This window comes from Hylobates moloch, unplaced genomic scaffold (genome assembly GCF_009828535.3).
Source record: "Hylobates moloch isolate HMO894 unplaced genomic scaffold, HMol_V3 SCAFFOLD_9, whole genome shotgun sequence".
NCBI lineage: Eukaryota > Metazoa > Chordata > Mammalia > Primates > Hylobatidae > Hylobates > Hylobates moloch.
The window spans coordinates 102,014,186-102,038,064 of record NW_026652284.1 but is presented as its reverse complement, the minus strand read 5'-3'; the positions used below and the strand labels follow the sequence as shown (position 1 = coordinate 102,038,064).

General features: G+C 38.6%; 1 long non-coding RNA gene and 1 pseudogene across 1 annotated transcript in view; both read right to left on the bottom strand.

Moving 5' to 3' along the window:
- Positions 1-23,879, bottom strand: part of LOC131384170 (uncharacterized) — a 192,272-nt gene that overhangs the window by 105,242 nt on the left and 63,151 nt on the right. The gene's annotated exons all lie outside the window — the stretch shown is intronic.
- LOC116814054 (U2 spliceosomal RNA) lies at positions 6,108-6,267 on the bottom strand (annotated as a pseudogene).

The following is a 23,879-nucleotide window of genomic DNA, read 5'->3' as shown; positions in this document are numbered from 1 at the left end:
TGGGCTGAAACCTAGAGCAGAAAGTGACCCACCTTTGACCTGGGTTCCCTAAATGGCCCCTGGAGCAAAATAATCTGGACCACTGACTTGTACACTATTACATGAGAGAGAAAGAAATACATTGCTATCTTATTTAAGCCACTGTGTTTTGTACCTGTTTGATAGAGCAATATACTCTGTACCCTAATGAACACAGACATCTCTTTTCTCACTTGTCAGAAGTAAAAACTGAGTTTTAAAAGCAAAAACACACACTTTAGTTGCAGAAAGAATTCACACCTAAAACATAGGAGGGTACATTTTGAAGTTTGGAAGTCAGAGCTACATTCAAATGTCAGTTCTCACAATGTGATGATAAGAGTATTTATTTCATGCCATTCTTGTGTTGAAAATTGAGTTTGGTACTAGGTATTTGATTCAATTTAATCTTCAGAAAAACCTAATGAACTAGCTACTATGCTCATTTTATAGTCAATTAACTTGAGGCTTAGAGTAGTTATGAGGTCACACCAGGTCATATACTTTGTAGTAGTAGTAGGAGACGGGATTAAATTCTAGATTGTTCTGGCTTCTAAAGCTCTACTGTATCTCGCTTCATCCCATACTAGCTGAGGGCAAGGCTCAACCTTCTTATCTATAAACTGTCAATAACATTTACCTATTTATGAGGTTGCTGTGAGCACCGGATAAGTCTGTGTATATGATAGACTTGTAAGAGTCCTTTCAAATCCTAGTAAATAGTAGGCACACAATAAACATTGGGTGTTTTTCTTCTCAATAGTCTGAGAGCTCATAGAATGAAGGAGAAATATCCCTTTAATAAACATTAGGATAAATCAGGAGAATGAGGAGAGCAGGTACAGAAACTGGAAAATTTAAAAGAAAAAAGAAAAGGCTGAGTGAGGTGTCTCACACCTGTTATCCCAGTGTTTGGGAGGCTAAGGTGGGCAGAACACTTGAGGCCAGGAGATCAAGACCAGTCTGGGCAACATAGCGAGACCTCATCTCTACAAAAAATAAGATAAAAATTAGCCAGGCGTGGTGACAAACACTTGCAGTCCTAGCTATTCAGAGGCTGAGGCGGGAGGATCCCTTGAGCACAGGAATTCGAGGCTGCAGTTAGCCATGATCGTGCCACTGTACTCCAGCCTGGGCAACAAAGTGAGATTCTTTCTCCCCCCAACAGAAAAAAATATATAATAAAAATATGGATAAATAAGCTAAATAGTACTGAACCTTACAATATTCTGTGAAATACAGTAATTACTTGATATATATTTTTTTCCTTTAATCCTCCTGATAGCTCTGTGAGGTTGGTCTTACTATTTTCCCTATTCTACAGATATGGCCAATGAACCCCAGCTGTTAAGTAACTCATTTAGTCACACAGATATTAAGCTGTGCAGTGGCTTCTACTTGAACTGAGCATTATGTTTGTCCAAAGCCAATCTTTTAATCACCTCCCCATGCCAAACAACAGGACTGAAGAAGCTAAATGCTAGTCTTAGCCCATAACACTGTTTAGCTTTGAGCTTCAGAATGCCCCCCAAATGCCCTGTCTCGTGCTCTTCAGCATTGAGAGTGATGATTTGTAGACTCCAGACCTTTCCCAGCTTGACCTCTCAGTGTCCTGCAGTAGCCAGGTGGGCTGTAGCTCTAGCTTCTCCCCTCCAGGGAGTGCTCCTGGGTGGCCAAGCAAGGCCTGTGGGCCTGCACAGCTGCCTTGTGTGTCGCCGTCCAAGCAGCTGGGCACGTGAGCTGCTCCAGCAGGCTGGAGTCAGATTGTGTAAACCGCTGTATGCTCCTGGCAGCTTTGGGACTGGCTGGGTCCCTTCAGGAAATGAAGGGAGAGCTCCAAGTAAGCTTGACAAGGGCTGCTCTGGGGCAGGAAGCAACAGACACTTGAACTCATTGAATTTCCAACTCCGGTTCCTTTCAAAGGCACATGCTGTGTTGTACTCTTCTACACATGTACTCTTGTCTTCTATAGTGCTCTAGACACGGTATGTGCTCAGTGAAATTTTGCTGAGTGGATGGATGAGTGAATGAAAGAAATGCAATCATGTTTGCTGTTTGGAGGGCTGATAATAAAGCACAATATTTATTTTTTTTAATTTTTTTTTTTTTTGAGACAGAATTTTGCTCTTGTTGCCCAGGCTGGAATGCAATGGCACAATCTCGGCTCACTGCAACCTCTGCCCTCCCTGGTTCAAACAATTCTCCTGCCTCAGCCTCCCTAGTAGCTGGGATTACAGGCATGTACCACCATGCTCGGCTAATTTTTGTATTTTTAGTAGAGATGGGGTTTCACCATGTTGGTCAGGCTGGTCTCGAACTCCTGACCTGAGGTGATCCACCTGCCTCGGCCTTTCAGAGTGCTGGGATTACAGGCGTGAGCCACTGCACCTGGCCTACTTGGGGTTTTTCTTAACAAGCTCTTTGCAGCCAGTGACTTTGAGCTACTCTCCTCTTCCACAACAGCATCACTATTCCTCTTCCACAACCCCTCCCATCAGCCTCACTCTATCTGCCATCTTCCAAATGCCTGACATTTTCTTCCTAAATTTTCTTCTCTTTATCCATAACATTTACCCTTTTTATGAGCTATCGTTTTAAGATAATGCTAGGAAATAGCTAGTTATTTGATCACAATAAAATGCAATTCTGATATGCTCCAGGATTCACCTTCCAAGAAAATACAAATGAATTTTAACAGTAATCTTGCAGACAGTTCTTATCTCTTCTTATTTGGGGTACTATGACAAGCCAATACAAACATCTTTTGCCAAAGATAGATTCTTATGGCACCTTCAATCTACTACCTATATTTCTCCCTTACATCTAAGGCTGCCCCTGTTTTGGAAGAGGAATCATAAATACTACCTACGGTATGATGAACTTTACGAATATAAGTATATACACAATTATCACGCACATATGTCTACACAGATTTCCCGGTCATTGAATTATGCTAAGTTAAAGTATAATTTCGTCAGAAGTTATGGATAAAATGCAGACTCAAAGATGGATGGCACTAAAAGTTCCATTCCACATTTTGACTCTTACTCTTAACTCATAGAGAACACATGTAAAAAATCTTCACGATGAAAAGAAATTTGGAAGACTATATTGGAATCAAGTTTCCAAAAAATGTAGATGCAAAATTATTTTAATTTAAGTTTGTTCACAAATTTGTTTTATTGCATAGTGAAAATTAGCACATAATGTGTTAAACAGTAGAATAAAGGATGCCCTTTTTTTTCTTTTGGTTTCTAGATATGCAGTTATGATAACAGTGATGCTGCTTTAAAAAAATTCTAACATTACCGATATATAGAAAGTACATATAGATATATAGAAATATAGACATATATAGAAAGTATATAGATATATAGAAAGTAAAGGGTAAAAACTCTACTCATCCTTCTATATTTTCCAGTCAGTTGATATATGTCCCTTGAGATTAGGTTGTAAGTTATTTTAAAAGATAAAGAAAACTTACTCCATAAATATTTATTAAATACATTCTATATGTCAGGCATTGATCTAGGAATATAAGAGTAGACAATTGGACAAAGACCCAACCTCTTATGAAGCTTACTTTCTTTTTTCTGTTTTTTTGTTTTATATTTTTTATTTTTTTGACCTAGGGTCTTGCTATGTTGTCCAGGCTGGCCTCAAACTCCTGGGCTCAAGCAATCCTCCCACCTCAGCTTCCCCTGTAGCTGAGACTACAGGTATGCACCACCATGCCTGGCTTAGAGTCTACTTTCTTTAGAGAAAAATAGACACTAAATAATAAATATAATAAAAAGGTAATGTGTAATATATTAATAAGGATTGGCTAAAACCATGGGAAACTAAAGAATCAGTATTATAAGTAAGGGGCATGCTATGTGTCAGGCATCTGAGCACAAGCTAAGCCATCATATCCCCTGTGACCTGCACGTACACATCCAGATGGCCTGAAGCAACTGAAGATCCACAAAAGAAGTGAAAATAGCCTTAACAGATGACATTCTACCATTATGATTTGTTTCTGCCCCACCCTAACTGATCAATGTACTTTGTAATCCCCCCACCCTTGAGAAGGTTTTCGTAATTCTCCCCACCCTTGAGAATGTACTCTGTGAGATCCACCCCCTGCCCGAAAAACACTGCTCCTAACTCCACCGCCTATCCCAAAACCTGTAAGAACTAATGATAATCCCACCACCTTTGCCGATTCTCTTTTTGGACTCAGCCCGCATGCACCCAGGTGAAATAAACAGCCCTGTTGCTCACACAAAGCCTATTTGGTGGTCTCTTTACACGGACGTGTGAGACAATACTGATAAGTCTGGGAACATGGGTTGCAATTTTAAAACAGGGTGACTGAGGTAGGCTTCATTGAAAAGGTGACATATAAAGAAAGACATAAAGGAAGTGAGCGAGTTAGCCACGTGGATGTCTGGTACAAGATTATTCCAGATATATGAAACAGGCCTATGGTGGAATGGCTGGCATATTTTAGGGCCAGAAAAGAAACAGGTGGAGCAAGAGTGAGACTAGAAGAATAGAACAAGAACAGAAGTACAAGGGGATAATAGGACACTAGATCATGGAAGCACTTGTGCTCCATTGTAGGAGCTTTGGCTTTAGTTTTGCATGAGGTAAGAGCCAGTGGAGGATTTGAGCAAACCAGTAAACATGATAATGACCTTTGTTTTAAATAAATTACTTTGACTGTAAATTGAGAATGGACTAAAGAGAGGCAAAAGAAAGGAGAACTGTTAAGAGCCTATTGCATAGAGGGGTAGTGTCATGGATCAGAGTGGTAGCAGTGGAGGTGTGAGACAACAGCAAATTCTGGATATATTTTGAAAGTAGTGGCTGGGTGCGGTGGCTCAAGCCTATAATCCCAGCATTTTGGGAGGTCAAGGTGGGTGGATCACAAGGTCAGGAGATCGAGACCATCCTGGCTAACACGGTGAAACCACATCTCTAATAAAAATACAAAAAAAATTAGCCGGGTGTGGTGGTGGGCACCTGTAGTCCCAGCTACTTGGGAGGCTGAGGCAGGAGAATGGTGTCTGTGAGGCGGAGCTTGCAGTGAGCTGAGATCGCGCCACTGCACTCCAGCCTGGGCAACAGACCGAGACTCTGTCTCAAAAAAAAACAGAAAGTAGAACCAAAGAAAAAGATTCCCTCCTGAAATATTGAAAGCAGAATGTGAGAGAAAGAGAAGACTCAGGGACAATCCCAAGGTGTGAGAAAATGAAAGGGTAGCATTTGCACTAAGTATATTTTCCTGAAACTTATCTTGATTAACAATATATAATGAACATCATTCCATGTCCAGTCACATAGAAATATCTCATTTTAAACAGTTTCTTAGTGGTCTATGTTATGGTTATTCTATAATTTATTTAACCAGTGAATGATTATTCTCATTATTTTTCCTAATTTTCTTCTGTAAGGTTTCAGAATTACTTTTATTAAAAAAATGTAATCTTGTTCATTTTTTTGAACAGACCAGTGTAGTAGCCTAAATCAACATTTAAAGAACTACTAGTGAATCTTTCAGAAATCTAGTTCATTAGCAAAATGAAACATTCATAAATGTTCATGCTACTTTATAATGCCTTTCAAGTGTTTATTATTAGATCCATGTGTTCAATAATTTTTTTTTATTACATTCACTGTGATCAGAACTTTGGAGAGAAATAGACTTCAATTCCATTCCTGGAGAAATTCTGCACCCAGAAAATGAAATACAGAGAGCTTTGTATAGAAAAGGGCCATGGCATAAGATAAGATAAATACGTAAGATACGTATTCATATATTTAGAATAGGAGTTCATGGTAATTCTTAAGTTGTCTTACTTACGACATAAATATATAAATACATTCTTAGTCTAGCTAAGAATGGTGAGTTTATGCTATTCATCACTTATTAAAACAATGATTTAATCACTTATAAGTCCTACCATTTATAGAAGTGGTAGGATTAATCATATAATCACATAAATTTATTTTTTGTGTTGTTGTTTTGTAATTATTCAAGAGATACATCTATGTCACCAAGAAAAATATCTATTTACCTAGAAGATAATTTTTAAATAAACATCAAATTTCTTCCTTCTCTAGGTAAGGAAGAATAGACTATATAGTCTCTTGCTAGAAATCACCACAAAATGGCTTGACTGGTTCTATTAGTAGAAGATGAACAGGAGGACCCTTCTCCAAATATTACACTTGATCTTAGCCAAAAGGCCGAGAAGCGATCCCTTCTCCAAATATTGAGCAAATCAAAGGCAGAAGACTAGGCCATGGAACGAGTGTTTGTACAAAGCCATAGAGATGTGTATGCATAACAGCCATAGAGATAGTGTACAGTTTATATGTTTGTACCAGAATTCGTCAGAACTTAAGAGAAGACTTAAAGATTTGTTTGATTTAATCTCCAATATAGATAAAGGAAACAATTTAGTAGTAGTTGGCAAAAAGTATGATCAATACAAAAGGTACTGGACTGAAACTTCAAATTCAATTTTTCAACTTTTACTAGAATGGTTGTATAATATTACATACTTTCTAGCTTTTACTGATTGTTTTACTTTTTAGAAAAGTAATTGTATATTTTATGTTGTAAATTGTATATTTTGTTATATGCTAAAGAAACATTATCTAACCCTGGCATTTTAGCTTGAATTTTGAAAGATACAGAATTTTGTTTTGTTTTTGAGACGGAGTTTTGCTCTGTTGCCCAGGCTGGAGTGCAGTAGCGCGATCTCCACTTACCGCAACCCCTGCCTCCCGGGCTCAAGCGATTCTCCTGCCTCAGCCTCTTGAGTAGCTGGAATTACAGGCGCATGCCACCATGCCTGGCTAATTTTTGTATTTTTAGTAGAATCGGGGTCTCACATGTTGGTTAGGCTGATCTCAAACTCCTGACCTCAGGTGATCTGCCCGCCTTGGCATCCCAAAGTGCTGGGATTACAGGCGTGAGCCACTGCGCTTAGCCTGTTATAGAATTTTGTATTAAACTCTTTGAAATATAATGAATAAAGTTTAAGGGAGAATTTTCCATTTTGCATTTAGATTTAAAAATGTAGAGGCCAGGCGTGGTGGCTCATGCCTGTAATCCCACCACTTTGGGAGGCCGAGGTGGGCGCATCAGGAGGTCAGAAGATCTAGAATTTACAGTTAAAAACAAAGGACCAAAATCTATAAATGTATTCATTTACTTGCTTGGTTGCTGCTCAATATACATCACAATTTGAGCATGAATTTTTTGTTGCTTTGGCAAGTAGTACTCTCTTATAGATTCATGAAACAAAATGTTTGCACCTTCTAACACTGACTTTTCCCATTCAGCTCTGTATTCCAGTGAACAAATATTGCCCTAATGGGATATATTTTAATTACAGCAAAAATAAATGCATCAAGTGATAATAATTTGACAGTATATTTTTGAAGAATTCATGGCCCAATGATTAAGCACTACTATAGTAGGAAGTAAAATGTTTTTGCTTGTTTTTTAATAGATATGTTTTTTTCTATGTCTAGCTACTAGAAAAGTGAAGTTGAGGACTAAAGCAATTTATTTACCATTTAGATCAATCTTTTTGGATATGGGAGATGTGTTTTTTATGTATGTTTCAGTTTGAATGACAAACAATGTAAGACATGGAAATCAACTATGTTAAAACATAAAAGATATCAATTTTTTTTAAATTAATTAATTAATTTATTTATTTATTTTGAGACGGAGTCTCGCTATGTCCACCAGGTTGGAGTGCAGTGGCGCGATCTCAGCTCACTGTGAGCTCCGCCTCCTGGGTTCACGCCATTCTCCTGCATCAGCCTCCCGAGTAGCTGGGACTACAGGCGCCCGCCAACACGCCCGGCTAATTTTTTGTAGAAACGGGGTTTCACCGTGTTAGCCAAGATGGTCTCGATCTCCTGACCTCGGGATCTGCCCGTCTCGGCCTCCCAAAGTGCTGAGATTACAGGCGTGAGCCACCGCGCCCGGCCGGCAAAAGATATCCATTTTCTACACAGAAACCATTAAGAAGAAGTTTTTATTCACTTTAACTGTAATAAAGTCTGGTAATATTGTTTTCAGGCTTCTGTTAAGTTATAAGTTATTTATCTTGAAAGTAACTGAAAGCTGGGCGTGGTGGCTCATGCCTGTAATCCCAGCACTTTGGAAGGTCAAGGCGGGCATATCACTTGAGGTCAGGAGTATGAAACCAGCCTGGCCAACATAGTGAAACCCTGTTTCTACTGAAAACACAAAAATTAGCTGGGCATGGTGGCACATGCCTGTAATCCCAGCTACTGGGGAGGCTGAGGCAGGAGAATCACTTGAACCCAGGAGGCGGAGATTGCAGTGAGCCGAGATCGCGCCACTGAACTCCAGCCTGGGTGACAGAGTGAGCCTCCATCTCAAAAAAAAAAAAAAAAAAGAAAGTAACTGAGAAAATGAGACTTTGTAAATGAATAAATTCAATTTTATGCCAAGTAAATCAAAGGTAATTAGATTGCTTGGATTGACTTAGTTTAAAAGTAAAAAGAAAGAGCACTTTTCATACAGAACATTTTCATAAGTGGATTGTGGGTAGGCTGTGAGCAGGCAGAGTAACCAATTACTGCCAGGATATCACAGTGAGGAGTGGAAGTGCTAAAATTCAAGGTCAAGTCTATTTGCCTACATTACACTCAATGGCTTTCCAATTAACCAAATGATGTGATTAGCAAGAAAGGAGGGAAGCTAACATTTATTGAGTATCTGTCATTTACCATGTGCTTTCATTAATCAATTAGTTAATAAAATGAATGATGATGGTGAAAATTTAAGTACAGATCAAAGAATTACTAAATAGGAAACACATCTTTAAAAATCTGAAATTACTTAAGAGAAATCACAAGGGAAATCACTCAATGTCTGAGGCTCCTCCAGCTTACTTCAGCCTTCATAAATAAGACTATTAACTTAAAATTCCCCGCTTTCTTGGAAACCTAGTGCCTACAATTCCATGAAGGCTAATGGAGTGTATATTATAACTTGTTTCCCAATAGCTGCTTGCTTGGTGTAATGTTGATAAAACATCTGGACATTGGGCTTAATTTCTTTTTCTTTTTCTTTTCTTTTTTTTTTTTTGAGACAGAGTCTTGCTCTGTCGCCCAGGCTGGAGTGCTGTGGCACAATCTCGGCTCACTGCAGGCTCCACCTCCCGGCTTCACGCCATTCTCCTGCCTCAGCCTCTCCGAGTAGCTGGGACTACAGGCGCCCTTCACCATGCCCGGCTAATTTTTTTTGTATTTTTAGTAGAGACTGGGTTTCACCGTGGTCTCGATCTCCTGACCTCGTGATCCGCCCGCCTCGGCCTCCCAAAGTGCTGGGATTACAAGCGTGAGCCACCGCGCCCGGCCTCTTTTTTTTTTTTTTTTTTGAGGCAGAGTCTCGCTGTTGCCAGAGCTGGAGTGCAGTGGCGCCATCTTGGCTCACTGCAACCTCCGCCTCCCCGTTTCAAGTGATTCTCCCGCCTCAGCCTCCCAAGTAGCTGGGATTACAGGAGGGTGCCACTATGCCCAGCTAATTTTTTTTTTTGTACTTTAGTAGAGACAGGGTTTCACCATGTTGGCCAGGATAGTCTCGATCTCCTGACCTCGTGATCTGCCCGCCTCAGCCTCCCAAAGTGCTGGGATTACAGGCATGAGCCACCACGCCCGGCCGCCAATTTCTCTTTTTCTATCCATTGCTCTTTTAGGTTTTTACTTCCAATTCTGCTACACGACTGTGGATCCATGAAGAATGAAGAATGATTATTTACATGCTTAATTTCACATACATTGTTTTTCCTAATTCTTTCCCTCTTATCCAACACTTAGGCTCATGTAAAAGCATAAAAATTGACTTTTTCTCCCATTTTTAATATTTTAATTAGAAGGTATTAAACTTACATGCATAATCTCTTTCTATGTAGATGGAGGATATATTTCAGAATTATGTTTTACAGATAATTCTTCATGATGTTCAGAACAATGAATCTTTAGTTATAAACTGAAAACCCTCAAGTGGCTTTTTTTTTTTTTTGAGACGGAGTCGCTCTGTCACCCAAGCTGGAGTGCAATGGCGCGATCTCGGCTCACTGCAAGCTCTGCCTCCCAGGTTCACGCCATTCTCCTACCTCAGCTGGGACTACGGGCGCCCGCCACCATGCCCGGCTAATTTTGTTCTTTTGTATTTTTAATAGAGACGGGGCTTCACCGTGTTAGTCAGGACGGTCTCGATCTCCTGACCTCGTGATCTGCCCACCTCGGCCTCCCAAAGTGCTGGGATTATAGGCTTGAGCCACCGCGCCCGGCCATAAAACCCTCAAGTGGCTTTTAAATCACAGTTAGGATAAACCCAATCTTCTTATCATTATCCTCCCAAAGGTCCAAATGAGCTGGCACCTGTCTGTCTGACTTCATCTTAGAGCCACTCCCCGTCACGGAATACTTTCCAAATCAATGGTCTTTCAGTGTTTTCAACACGTCAAACCCATTCCTGCTTTAAGTCATTGGTTGTAGCTGTGTCCTCTGCCAAGAATGTTCTTCACATGGCTCTAATTCTTGTAATTCAGATCTGAGAGAGGCCTTCCCTAACTACCCAGTGACTACCTACTCATTCTTTCTCATATCCTCCTGTTTCAAGCTTCAGCACAGTGTTTTTTTTTTTCTTTATTTGCTTTGTTTATTTCTTACGGTCTGCTATGCTATTTCATACTAGAATTTAAGCTTTGCCACCATAACTCTGGTGTCTAAAACACTCCTGGCACACAGTGGGCATTGAATTAATGAGTGTTAAAGGGATTAGTACACATATGATGTTCCTTTGGCACAACATTGATTACTTTTTACCTTTCATTACGAAAAGCTTCTAAATTTAGGCAAAAGAAGAAAGAATAAGTAATGAATCCCTAGATATCAATGAAACAGTTGCAAAAATTATCAACAGTTGCACTACTAATATATAATTAGTACTTTAAAGGATGAATTCACCTTATAGTTCTATTCCCCATTGCATTTGTTTTCCTGTTATTCATATTAATAGCATGCACTTATTATGAACACTTCTTTAAGGATTATCCATTTAAGACAAAACTTTCGGTTCAGTTACTGTTAAAAATTAATTTGAATAAGATCTCTGTCTTTACATAGATCACAATCTAGTAAGAAGGATTAAGACAGGAACAAAAAGAACAACAATGCTAGGTGGAAGTAAGAAGCGCTCAAAGGGAGGCTAAGAAAATTATAATAGTAGATGAAAGAAGAGGTTTGCTGTTTGTTTTTGTTTTGGTTTGTTTTTCAATTTGGAAGTAGATTGAGGAGGTTTTCTATGAAGCAGTGGGTTTTTTAGTTAGGTCTTGAAGAGTAGATGTAATGTTAGTCATTGAAGGTATAAAGAATTATACTCTAAGGAGGAAGAGAAAAATCCACAAAAATAATAAAAGCAGGAAAGCAAATATATTTCTTTCTTTCTTTTTCTTCTTTCTTTTTTTTTTTGAGACAGAATTTTGCTCCTGTCACCCAAGCTGGACTGCAATGCTGTGATCTCGACTCACTGCAACTTTGTCTCCTGGGTTCAAGTGATTCTTGTGCCTCAGCCTCTGAGTAGCTGAGATTACAGGGATGTACCACCACGCCCGGCTAATTTTTGTATTTTTAGTAGAGATGGGGTTTCACCATGTTGGCCAGGCTGGTCTCGAACTCCTGACCTCAGGTGATCCACCTGCCTTGGCCTCCCAAAGTGCTGAGATTACAGGTGTGAGCCACTGCACCCAGCCTAAGCAAATATATTTCTAGGAAGCAGCAAGTTGGGGTCTAGCACAGGTTGAATGCTTTAAAAAGTGGAAGAAAATACTGGAAAGCTGAGTTGAAATTAAGAGTTGGTTCTTTATTCAGAAGTAAATGGGGATGTACTGAAGGCTGTTATGGAGGGAAATAACACTGTTAAAAGTAATTTAAAGGTGAAGGTAATAGTAATAGCAGCATACAGGATAAATAAAAATAGAATAGGCTGCAAAAGAAGTTAGCAGAGAATAATGTCACAATAGACAATGTGGCTGCTCTAAAATATGACTTAAATATTCGTAGACATTTCTCTCACCTAGCAGTGAGTCTTTTGTCTTCTTCTTTCTAATCAGGGCAGCTTGTGACCATTTCAGCCAGAAGAATATGGCAGAAGGAGCCTGTGAGCCTTCCAAGAAAAGGTCATCAAAGGCCATGCAGCTTCAGCCTTATTCTCTAGGGACACTTGCTCTGCGGAAAGCCAGCAATCCTGTATGAATTCTGGCGAGCCTTGGAGCACGCTAGAGAGGTGTTGTGTAGATGATCTAGTTGTCAGCACCAGCTGAGTTTCCCGGGCACAGTCAGCTGTGTGAGTGCACTGTTTGCAAGGTCCAACCCAGTTGTATCTTTAGATGACTACAGCACCAAATGACAGAGTGATTCCAAGCACAAACTGTTCATCTGAGCCCTTCCTAAATACTTGACCTACAAAATCATGCGTAGAACAAAATGTTTCCTGTTTCACACCACTAAATGTTAGAGAAGTCTCTAATAAGTAACAACAGACTAGGAAGTAAAAGTGAGTCTTGAATTGGGAGATTGGGAATTACAATGGTGAGGTGGGGGCAGATGTTAAGAGAAGCAGCTTGGAATGACAGGATTTAGGGACAGATTCGATATGGGAAACACGACAAAGGGAGGAATCAAAGATATTGCCATTTTCTGTCTAGATAAATAATGGAATTTTAGTTCTATTAACTGAAATCGTTAATATCTAGAATTTCCCTATTTAATTGTTCACTCATTCAATCAATCCTTCACTTAACAAATAGTTGAGTATGCAATGTGTGTTAGTTAGCATGCTACAAACTAGCAATACAAAGAAAAAAGATGTTGAGTCTTACCCACAAAGAGCTTTCAGTCTAGAAGTGGAAACATGGACTGCAAGCTGTGGATTACACTCCAGCAAAGGGTCAGCTCAGGTGAAATAGGACAAAAAGATGAATTAAAAAATGGGAGGTTCAATATCAGTGAAGATTTGTTCATGAAACTTCTGAGATTTTTCTCCTGAGAATCTGACCCATGCTTTTTGCATCTACATTCCTCTCATCTGGGGGCACATAATTCTGGTACTGTTGAGTATGCTTCTTCATTTTCTATTAAGTAAATATTCTAGTCTGATTTCTTAGCCCAGTACTGCAGGCTCTCCAAAAGTATCTCTCTAAATGTGGTTCCCATAGTCTCCATTGACCTCTGTCACCAGTAATATTGAGCTGTTTATTGTCTCTCTAATATGTTGTGTTCACTACAGTCTCCAAAGCTTTGCTCCCTGCCTGGTGCATTCTCTCCTCTTCTCTCTTCTCAAAGTCCAAACAGTCAAAGCCCAATTCAAATTATATCTCCTTGCTAAGGTCATCACATTGCAATGTTTCTCCTCTTCCTGAGTTCCCATAGTACTTTGTGACTAGAATATTCATTGAGAACTTTTGCAGTGCTATTCTATCTAGATAGATATAGATATAATATAATAGATAGATATAGGTATACTCTATATCTCTAAGTATGTTTTATCTCCCTAGCCAAATGCTTTTACAAGATAAAGACCAAAACTCGTATTTAAAAATCTATGCCTAGCACTATGAATTATACCTAGGAGCCATCTGACTGGTATTTCAAAGTCCTGATAATACTACTGACATTAATTCTGCTTCCTAGTATTTCAAATACTGCTTGTTTATAGTTGAAGTAAATCCATTGTTTAAAATCTTATACAATCTTATAAAACCCAGTTTAAAATCTGATTTCCTTCATAAGTATTGCATTTTAATGGTTATGATTGGTCATTCGAGAATGGATTCTTTTTCCATTCTCTAATTTTTTGCATGTTTTCAGAAATTAAAAAAATATATTATTGTTACCTGGATTACAAACAATCTGATTCTACAAATCTGGGATGTTAGAAAATAGAAACTCTGATATCTGGACCTAGTTTTTCCAAATCTTAACTCTTTTTATAGAGAACACAGAACTTCAAATAAAGTCTTCTAATAAACAAATATTAATTTAGTTATAATTTTTATTTAAGCCAAACCAAGGAGAGAATATAAATGGGATTAATCTCTTAAATTACTAGGGTAAAAAATTTAACCATATATATACTACTTAAACATGTTATAATTTTCTAGGTCTAGAGCCAACACAGAAATTACCTAGTTCCATCAATAAGTTAAGGAAAATAAGGCAGATTGTTAGAGAAACATGTTATTTTCCTAAAGGTTGAGGAAACCCTGACAATCTGTAGTGAGGGCTAAAGGTCTAGCAGCGGATGTGTTATTGAAGCCTCCCCTGGGAAACAAAACTAATTGACCCCAATAAAGTTCATGTTGACCAAAATGTTGGTTTATTTTGTGTGTGTCATCTTAAAAATAAAAAAACAAGACATGTTGCTTCTCACATTCCTATTATTTGCCACATAGAGACAAAGAGCCACAAAATGACCTAGAGTGTAACTTTATATGACTTTATTTTTTTTAAGTTTTTCACTGTCCCAAGTTGGCTATGAAATTATGGTGAAATAAAATGTCAGGGTGTGGTCCCTTTGCCATTACACATTTTTTCATTACTTTCTACAGGAATAAGCCAGCAGGAGAGACAGGATACCACCCTAGGGTGACAGTAAGGAAGGTAACACACACTTCTCCACTTCACCTATCAATTCCACTGTGGCCAGACAGTGAGTTCCTAAAGGGTGGCTGGAGGCTTAAGGATCTCTGGACTTTTCTCCTGTGCTAAGTGTTTACAATCTGACCATGCTCCTACTTCTGTTTCAGACAGGGAGTGAACGTTCTCTTGGAATGGTTAATATAATCCAGACATCACCATGATGATGTCGCACCCAGAGGAGAGGCAGTCCTCCCATTCATTCTGGCTGGGTGATTTCGCAACTGCAAGCACATGGGGGAGGTGGGTTACAAAGGTCTTCTTTCCGCCAAATATATTTGAATCAATTCCTTTACTATCTGTCTGGTGATTTGACTCTCTTATGAATAAACTAAAGTTCAAAATGTTATCCTTTTCCCCAGAGCAGTAATAAGAAAGTTTCATACCATGTAGAATGAGCAGAGCATAAATAGTATTTTTAAAATAAAAATCCTATACACATTAATGCATTTTGAAAGTTTCAAAATAGGTTTGAGTCTGCCAAAAGCAAGTTTTATTTTTGTTTGATGCACCTCTTGGATCTGTCCAATGGGATGAAGATGTTCTAAGCCAATGTTTGTCAATGATTTTGATAATCACCAACAGAGCAGGAAAGTGAGGGTGTTTAGGGACAATTTGGTTGTTAATAACATTGGGAGCCAGATTGGAATGAATCTTCATCCTTCTCTCAACACATCCAGTAGAAGGAATGTTTTCACTAAACACAGTGCCAAGAAATTGCAGAAATGGAGGAGTGAGGGGACAGAGAAGAAGGAAGCAAGGATGAGATAGAAAGATTGAAGATCTTGTCTTTGGCCAATTTATTACCAGTATGAGTCATTTCACATAATATAGTTTATAGCAAAAAGTCCTTCCTTGATATGGAAGTAAATGTCTACAATGGTAGATGACAACCCACAGTGATCTGAAATAATGAAGACCTCAGGTCTCTAGGGTAGAACACAGGGGCAGGGCAGGTTTATTGAAGGCAGAATATAGACCTGCCAATTCGATTATTGGATGTTAGCAAATATTATCCCACAGATTATAGTCATGACTTATTCTCACTGAAATGCTATTGATATTTGAAAAATGTGATGCCTTAGACTCTTATCTACCATTGACAATTTAACCTCAGCTACACTATTGAATTATTCATATCTAGCACATAGAGAGGGTGGAGTTCGGAACTGGGGACTTAGTGGGTGTTCAGAGTTGGGAGTGAAAAAGTGTAACTGTCCCTTAGAGCTATGGGAGAGATAGATACACATGTGCAATGAACCACAGAAGGAGAGAGAAAGAAAAAAAAATGAGTGGAGGAAAAAGGAAGGAACAGCACCCACTAATTAACACGAGGAATAAGGGCTGGTTCTAGAATGTACATTCGATTGAATAGACACACAAACGTCATCTCTTAATTCATGTACAATTTTCCACCATGCCTAGGGTTCTGGGGCCCAGAATTAAGAACTGAGGAATAAGGAACACTGAGTTCATCAAGAACAAGAGCATTTCTGTTAGAAGATGGGAAATTTCTTTGTCAATTAGACTGATTTGAGCTCCCTTTCTGGATCTTACCTCCACCAGTGGCTTGTACTTGTAGGGATTGCCCAGGGTTTTGGCAACTGCTTTCTACCACTTTTCTGCTTGCAGAAGCACAGTGGGCTTATTTGCTGTGGACCTGTTTTTCTCATAGTCAGAAACAAGGCCTGTGGGATTTCCTTCTGAGGAGTGATTACTATAGATCCCATCCTACAGTTGTTTGATTAAGGGAATGAAATGTATACAAATTGAAAATTCAGATCGTCCTGGATAATGCCTGCCCAGATCCAGGGCCTCCTTTATGTTTCATATGGGCTTTTTAAAGCTAGAAACAGTCCTGTTGATTGAAGTGCTGTCCCAAAAATGTGCTATTCCACAGCTTCCCAGGCAGACTGAGTCCCCCTGGGGATGCAGGGTAGAAACAAAGGATTTAGCTTGGGAACACACTAGGTAGAAGTAAGTCTTTTTATCAAAGAGCTGACCCAGGTCTGTTTAGCTAGACATTCTGACAAAGAGATGAAAGGCATGTCAGATCTTAGTATAATCAATCCTATTGTACAGAGAATACATTGGCAGTAAAAGGACAACATTATACAATCCATACAGCTGGGAAGTGACAACGCCAGGATAAGAACCAGCTTTCTCACTTCTGGTTCATAATGACACAATGACACATAGCTATGCCTGTGTGTTGCAGGTAATATAACTTGGATATTTGACTTGCCTATGTTAGGAGGCCAAGTATGTGTTCTCTGGTTTAATGATCTGTTCATGTTACCTAATTTCTGATTCTTGCTGCCTCTTAGATGTCTCTTAACAAAATAATTGAGGCAGTGCCAAGAAGTGGGCTGTACAGAGAAGCTACCTTAGACTCACATTTTCCTCAGCACTTACTCCCTTTCTTGTGACACAAAGCCAGGCATGTGAAATCACTGAATGCAATAACAGGGAAAAAGATGGAACCAATATAGTGAAGTTGGAAACTAACAGACTACAGCAATTTCTGGACAGATTGTATAATCAGAACATGGTTTATTGTATATCTCCTCCTGGCTGTAATTTTTTTTTCCCTTGAATAAGTGTACAAAAGCTAACACTAAAAAGAGGGAATCTCTCTAAGCTTTTCTTTACAGTTCAAATTTTATCTATTATATTAAATCTTTTTTTTTTTTTTCTTGAGATGGAGTCTTGCTCTGTCGCCCAGGCTGGAGTGCAGTGGCGCAATCTTGGCTCACTGCAACCTCCGCCTCCCAGGTTCAAGCCATTCTCCTGCCTCAGGCTGCCAAGTAGCCGGGACTACAGGTGTGTGCCACCAAGCCCGGCTAATTTTTTGTATTTTTAGTAGAGACGGGGTTTCACCATGTTAGCCTGGATGGTCTCGATCTCCTCAACCTCATGATCCACCCGCCTCAGCCTCCCAAAGTGCTGCGATTACAGGAGTGAGCCACCGCGCCTGGCCCTATATTAAATCATTTTTTACAGATCAATTGCAGTAATAGGATTAACTTCTTACTTTTGACTTAATGTGAAGAACCTAAGGGATTAAAGCTAAAAGAAAAGCAGCCCTTTCCTATGACGAGGTCCTAGTATAGAAACCAAAGGAACTGATACGTAGATAACGCCATATGATTAGTGCTCCCGTAGAAGTTACACACAGCATGGAGCACCTAGTTTAGAATGGGGGACAAAAGACAAAGGCTGGGATGTCGTTCTTAAAGAGACGCTATCTAAGCAACTGGGAATTAGATTTTTAGGCAAGTTGAAGAAAGGAAAGTGTATCTCTAAGCCAATGCAATAATATACGGGTTATATTGCCTTTGCACAGAAATGTTTAGCAAGCGTAGTAAGTAACCTCTATGAACAGAGTATAGGATTTAAGTGGAAAAGCAACAAGAGTTAAGCAGAATCTGGGTTTCATCAAGGGCCAGTATGCATTCTTACCTTCCCAAGAGACTGTACTTAGTGATTGTAATTTAGATAATACTCAAAGATATTGATATTTGGGGCAATAATCATTAAAAGAAGCAAACTATACAAAGAACATTAATCAACTCATTTGTTCTCAGAACAGCCTGTTATTGCTACTTTTTACAGGTGAGGAAACTGAGGCACAGCGGGGTAAAGAAAGTCATTCAGAGTAAATGATGAAGTCTTGACTCAAAACAGGTGTTGTAGTGCCAAAGAAGAACATATTATGTAAAAAATCTGCAACCAACTGCTAGGAAAAAAAGAAAAGGACCCTACCCATAACATTAACCACTCATGATTCTCAAACCAATAATTCATTTCTGGATTTTTTACACATTCAAGGGACAAAGTTTGAGTGTGACTTAGAGTTCTTTGTCCATCCTACTGAAATCACATTATTCTGTTTGAAGTAGGATGAAATGACATTATTGCCTTCTTTCCCCAACCAGCATCTATAAAGTGGCATAGATTTGCACATGGCTTGATTTTCAGGCAGAGATGAAAGAGAAAACATCAGTTATCTCACACGGAAAAAGCAGTTATCTAAGAAAGGAAAGAATAAAAAAGATTTCCCAAGTCGCCATTTGATTGGCCAATGTCCAGCTTAGAATGAAGTGCCCATTTTTCTGAAGAACAGGGATTGCTCACACCCAATTACTTACACCTTGTAAGTAATCCTTCTTTTTCATAAGACATGAAATCAATCACTGAATGAAATCTTTGTAAGTTAGGGGTATAAACAGTCCAAGCTTGTAGCTGTTTGTGATTATAGCTGGCAAAATGAAAGATTGTTCAGTAGATATTAATAGTTAAAACGACAGAAGCGGGGGGGTGGGGGGCGGGGGAAGAAGCAAGTTAATCTTGTTTAGGGCTTCCAGAATGAGGAAACCGACTTATGAGGAAGTCCTTGGATCTCAATGGGGATGCCCAGTCCTCTGTTATATTTGACCTTCAAAGCACTACCTTCATCTGGAACAGGTGTTGATGAATGGAGGCGAAAAACCTGACACTGCCTGGTATTTCTCTGCTTGAGAGGAAATGAAATTTCCCTTGATTTAGTTTCCTCTCTGATTCAGTTACCTTTTCCCCACTTACTGGACAGTACTGCTGAGAGTATCTCATAGAGAATAAACGGTATCTCCTTTCTAAGAACAAAATCTGCTGAATATTAAAAGAATAACATTTGCTGCAGCCCTCCCAAGTAGAATTTTAAAAGGGTAGGATTCTAGGAAATTTAAACTTAAAAGATTCTCTTGGCTCTTCCATGAAGCCTAATGCTTCATGGACCCCAAAGAAGATCACAGGGAGTTTCCTCTACATTTCGGTAAGTGTGTTTCTAGAACAGGGATCAGTAAATAACAGCCCTGGGCTACATAAAGCCCTCTCCATGCTTCTGTATATGCATAATACAATGTCCATTGACTTTAAGAGAACACATCAGTTATCTCGTATGGAAAAAGCAATTGTCTAAGAAGGAAAAAAATACAAAAGATTTCCCAAATCACCATTTGGCTGGCCAATATCCTGCTCAGAAGGAAGTGCTCATTCTCCTGAACAACGGGGATTGCTTACACCCAATTACTTCCATCTCATAAATAATCCTTTTTGTTCATAAGACATAAAACCAATCACTGTATATTATACATATACATATATGTATATAATCTATTCTTAGAGTTAGATTCTTAGATTTTGCTTAATTTCCCAGAACCTAGTATTGAAAAAGAATTTTAAAAAATAATATTTCAATTCAAATGTCCACATGAATAAACAGTTTTACTGAAATCCTGCTATGCTCACTTGCTTATGTGTTATCTGAGGTTGCTTTTGTGTTACAGTGGCAGAGCTGACCAGTTGCTACATAGATCACGCGGCCTGCAACACTAAAATATTTACTATCTTGCCCTTTATGAAAACGTTTGTCAATCCCTGGTCTACAGCATTAAGAAACTGAACTCAATGATGACCATCTTATTTTTCTAAAACTGCAGCCTATTAAAAGTTGAATATCTCTCGGAGGTATTTGCAAAAAATACAGTTCAGTCTGTATGAACCTTTTGGGAAGTAAAAGGGAACCACTTATTTCTGCTGAGTATGACTGAAACAAACTGAAAACTCGCCTGAATAAATTCACCAGGTTTGGCACACTGCGTTAAGTCAAATTAAATTCACCAGTGAGCTGCCAAATCACCACTAATTGTTGTGCTGAACATATGAAATCACAGTTTTTTTAGGTCAAAAATAATTAAGTATCATCAATTTTATATGGTTCCTGTGATTTCATAAGATGCTCTACAAAGAAAGGAGTTTGTTTTAATATGCATTTTCATCAGCCTTCCTCTGTCAGGCATTGCACCTGATTTTCCTTAATTCCCCAGCACCTAGCATAATGAATGTATAGCATACATTTGCTGACCACCTAGTAATCAAACAATAAGTTAAAGTTCTGTCTAAAAATTCTACATTTGGAATAATGTAGCAAAGAAAGGATACTAGGACTTGAAACTTTTAAGGGAGAAGTTCAATGCTAAGGCATTCCTTAGAACTTGGTGCCTTGCCCAGGACAGTTCAGAAGGTAAATTTGCCATAAGAATTGAAATCCTAGCACTTTGGGAGGCCAAGGCAAGAGGATCACTTGAACTCAAGAGTTCAAGATCAGCCTAGGCAACATAGAAAGACCCCCATCTCTACAAAAAAATATATTTTTTTTAATTGGCTGGGCATGGTGGTGTGTGCCTGTAGTTCTGGCTACTTCAGAGGCTGAGGTAGGAGGATCACCTGAGCTTGGCAAGTCAAGGTGCAGTGAGCCATGATGGTGCCACTGCACTCCAGCCTTGGCGAAAGAGCAAGAACTCTGTCTCAAAAAAATAAAGAAAGAAAAAGAAAATAGAATTTCAATTCTCACCCTAGCACTTACAGTTGCTAGCACATGAAATTCAGAGCACTAGAACTGTTACGTAATTACATTATTTCTCTTTTCAGTGAAAGAACAAAAAATTTTATTAAGAATCCAATATCAAATCAATAACTGCTTGAAGTTAAACTATTTTTAAGAATTCCATAAAATACTTACTATCTTTTACAAAACTTGATCAAAATAGCAACATCTTTAATTACAATGGATAAATATTTTCCCACTGTTTTGCAATTGTTTCTTTATTTTCATTACCCTTCTCTTTGTCTGTAAACCTCTTGAAGACAAAAGATATGCTTAACATGTTAATCACTAACCTTTCAAGGTTTAATATTGCTTCTTGGGCATAAACATATATACACTGAATGAAGAGAGAGAAAGAATCTCCCATAATTCAGATGACAGAAGCAGCCTTAAATTTTAACCACAGATCCAGATCTTTCCAAGCAAATTAGAATTATTCTTCATGTATGGCCATAAATAGGAGAAATATTTTAACAAAAAATGCAGTATGGGATTGGGGAAGAGAGTGGATTCCATGGTATAAAAATCCTGAAAAATATAAAACAGTCAATATTTCACAGAAATAGAAATTTAAACTCCTTCCTTTAGGTAATCTCATTTATTATGTTTTATTTCTTAAGGTAACTATATTTGTTTCCTCTCGCTCTTGTAACAAATTACCACAAACCGAATTTCATTCTCTCATAGTTGGGGAGGGCAGAAGCATGAAATCAGTGTTTAGGCAGGGCTGCACTCCTTCCAGAGGCTGTAGAGAAGAATCCATTTCTGCCCCTTTCAGCTTCTGGTGACTGTCAGCATTCCTTGGCTTATAGCTGCATCTCTCTCTGCTCCATCTTTACATCATCTACTCCTCTGTATATCTTTTTCTAGTCTCCTCTCTCTTATAAAAACATTTATGATCACATTTAGGATTTACCCAGACAATCCAGGATAAGCCCCTCCTTTCAGGATCCGTAACATCATCACATCTTTTGCTACATAACGTAACATTCACTTGTTTGCTATATAAGTTAATATTCACAGATTGTGCAGATTAGGAAGTGAATATATCTTTGTGGGACCATTTTTTCAGCCTACCACAGTAATGATATTAAGCTGAAATATACCTTAAAATTACTTTTAAATTTTCTGGAAAAAAATCAAAGCTAGGGCAAAATACCCTTCACTTTGGTGCTAATTAAGATTATTTTAATATGAGATAAATGATGGTCTTCTCCAAAATAGTTACTTTCTTGAGCTGCTAACTGCATTACAGTAAATAGATATGTAAGTCCATGTGAACAAATAACATCTTCTAAAGGGACACATTACCAAAGCCATATTTCCAAAAATTTAGAAAAATAACTAAATAAATTACTGAAGAAATTTCTGTTATTATTTTTTCAATGGGTTCATTTCTTCTACCCACAAGAAAAGTCCAATAAAGTCCTTTGATTAAAAAAAGACTCTAATAAAAGTGGGTTAGGATCACAGTGATAACCTATATTCGAGAACATGAACAAAAAGTGCCCTTGAAGGGAAAGGCTCACATGTGTTCACATCTGATACTGGGAAACAACTATATGATGTTGGGGAGTGATTACTACCAGCTGCAAGCATGCACACCACACAATAATACCTCATCCGTACAACCACTTGGAAAATTTCTTTCTTGTTCTCTCTCTTTCTCCCAAGGGTTTCATAAAATATGGCCAAATCTTCCTCCTCTTACTGAATATTGACCTTTTAAAATTCTGATATAATAAAGAGATTTTAAATTCTGAATGAACACAAAGAGAAAACACAGTTTACTTTGTCTTCATGAAAATAAGATTGACATATTTCTTTTTTTTTTTGAGATGGAGTTTTGCTCTTGTTGCCCAGGCTGGAGTACCATGGTGCAATCTTGGCTCACCGCAACTTCCACCTTCCAGGTTCAAGAGATTCTCCGGCCTCAGCCTCCCTAGTAGCTGGGATTACAGGCATGTGCCACCACACCTGGCTAATTTTGTATTTTTAATAGAGACGGGGTTTCTCCATGTTGGTCAGGCTGGTCTTAGACTCCCGACCTCAGGTGATCCGCCCGCCTCGGCCTCCCAAAGTGCTGGGATTACAGACGTGAGCCACTTCGCTTGGCCATAAGATCTTCATGTTTCATTATGAAACATTTTCTATTGCTTTCCAATGGCACTGTTAGTCTTTTAATTTTTATGGCCTGGAAACCACTACTGAAATGTAAGATAAACTGTTTGAGCTAAAGGTGTTGAGTTCTCAATAAAGCATCATTTAACTATAGTATCTTGCCATTGGAAATAATCTAAAACGTCAGTGACCATCCTCCTGAATTTCAGATATAGCAATGTCTGAATCACTTCTTCACAATAATTTATTTCCAGAATACCTGGTGTATGCCTAGACCTGTGTTACCTTAGCTAGACTAGGGTTCCACAGAGGAATTTCTGGGGAAGAGGAGTAATAGGGAGAGAGTAGAGAAAGTTTGAGAAGCTCTTGGTCAACAGGAACACATCTTTTTATCTTTTAAATTATTAATGTCCCAGTAAGCTTTTTGTTTGAAGAAAATATTATCAGGTGAAACAAGAAAAAGAAAAGAAACAGCCTGGGCAACATAGCAAGACCTCATCCCTACAAAAAATTAAAAAATTAGCCAGGTGTGGTGGCATGCCTGTGGTCTCTGCTCCTTGGAAAGCTG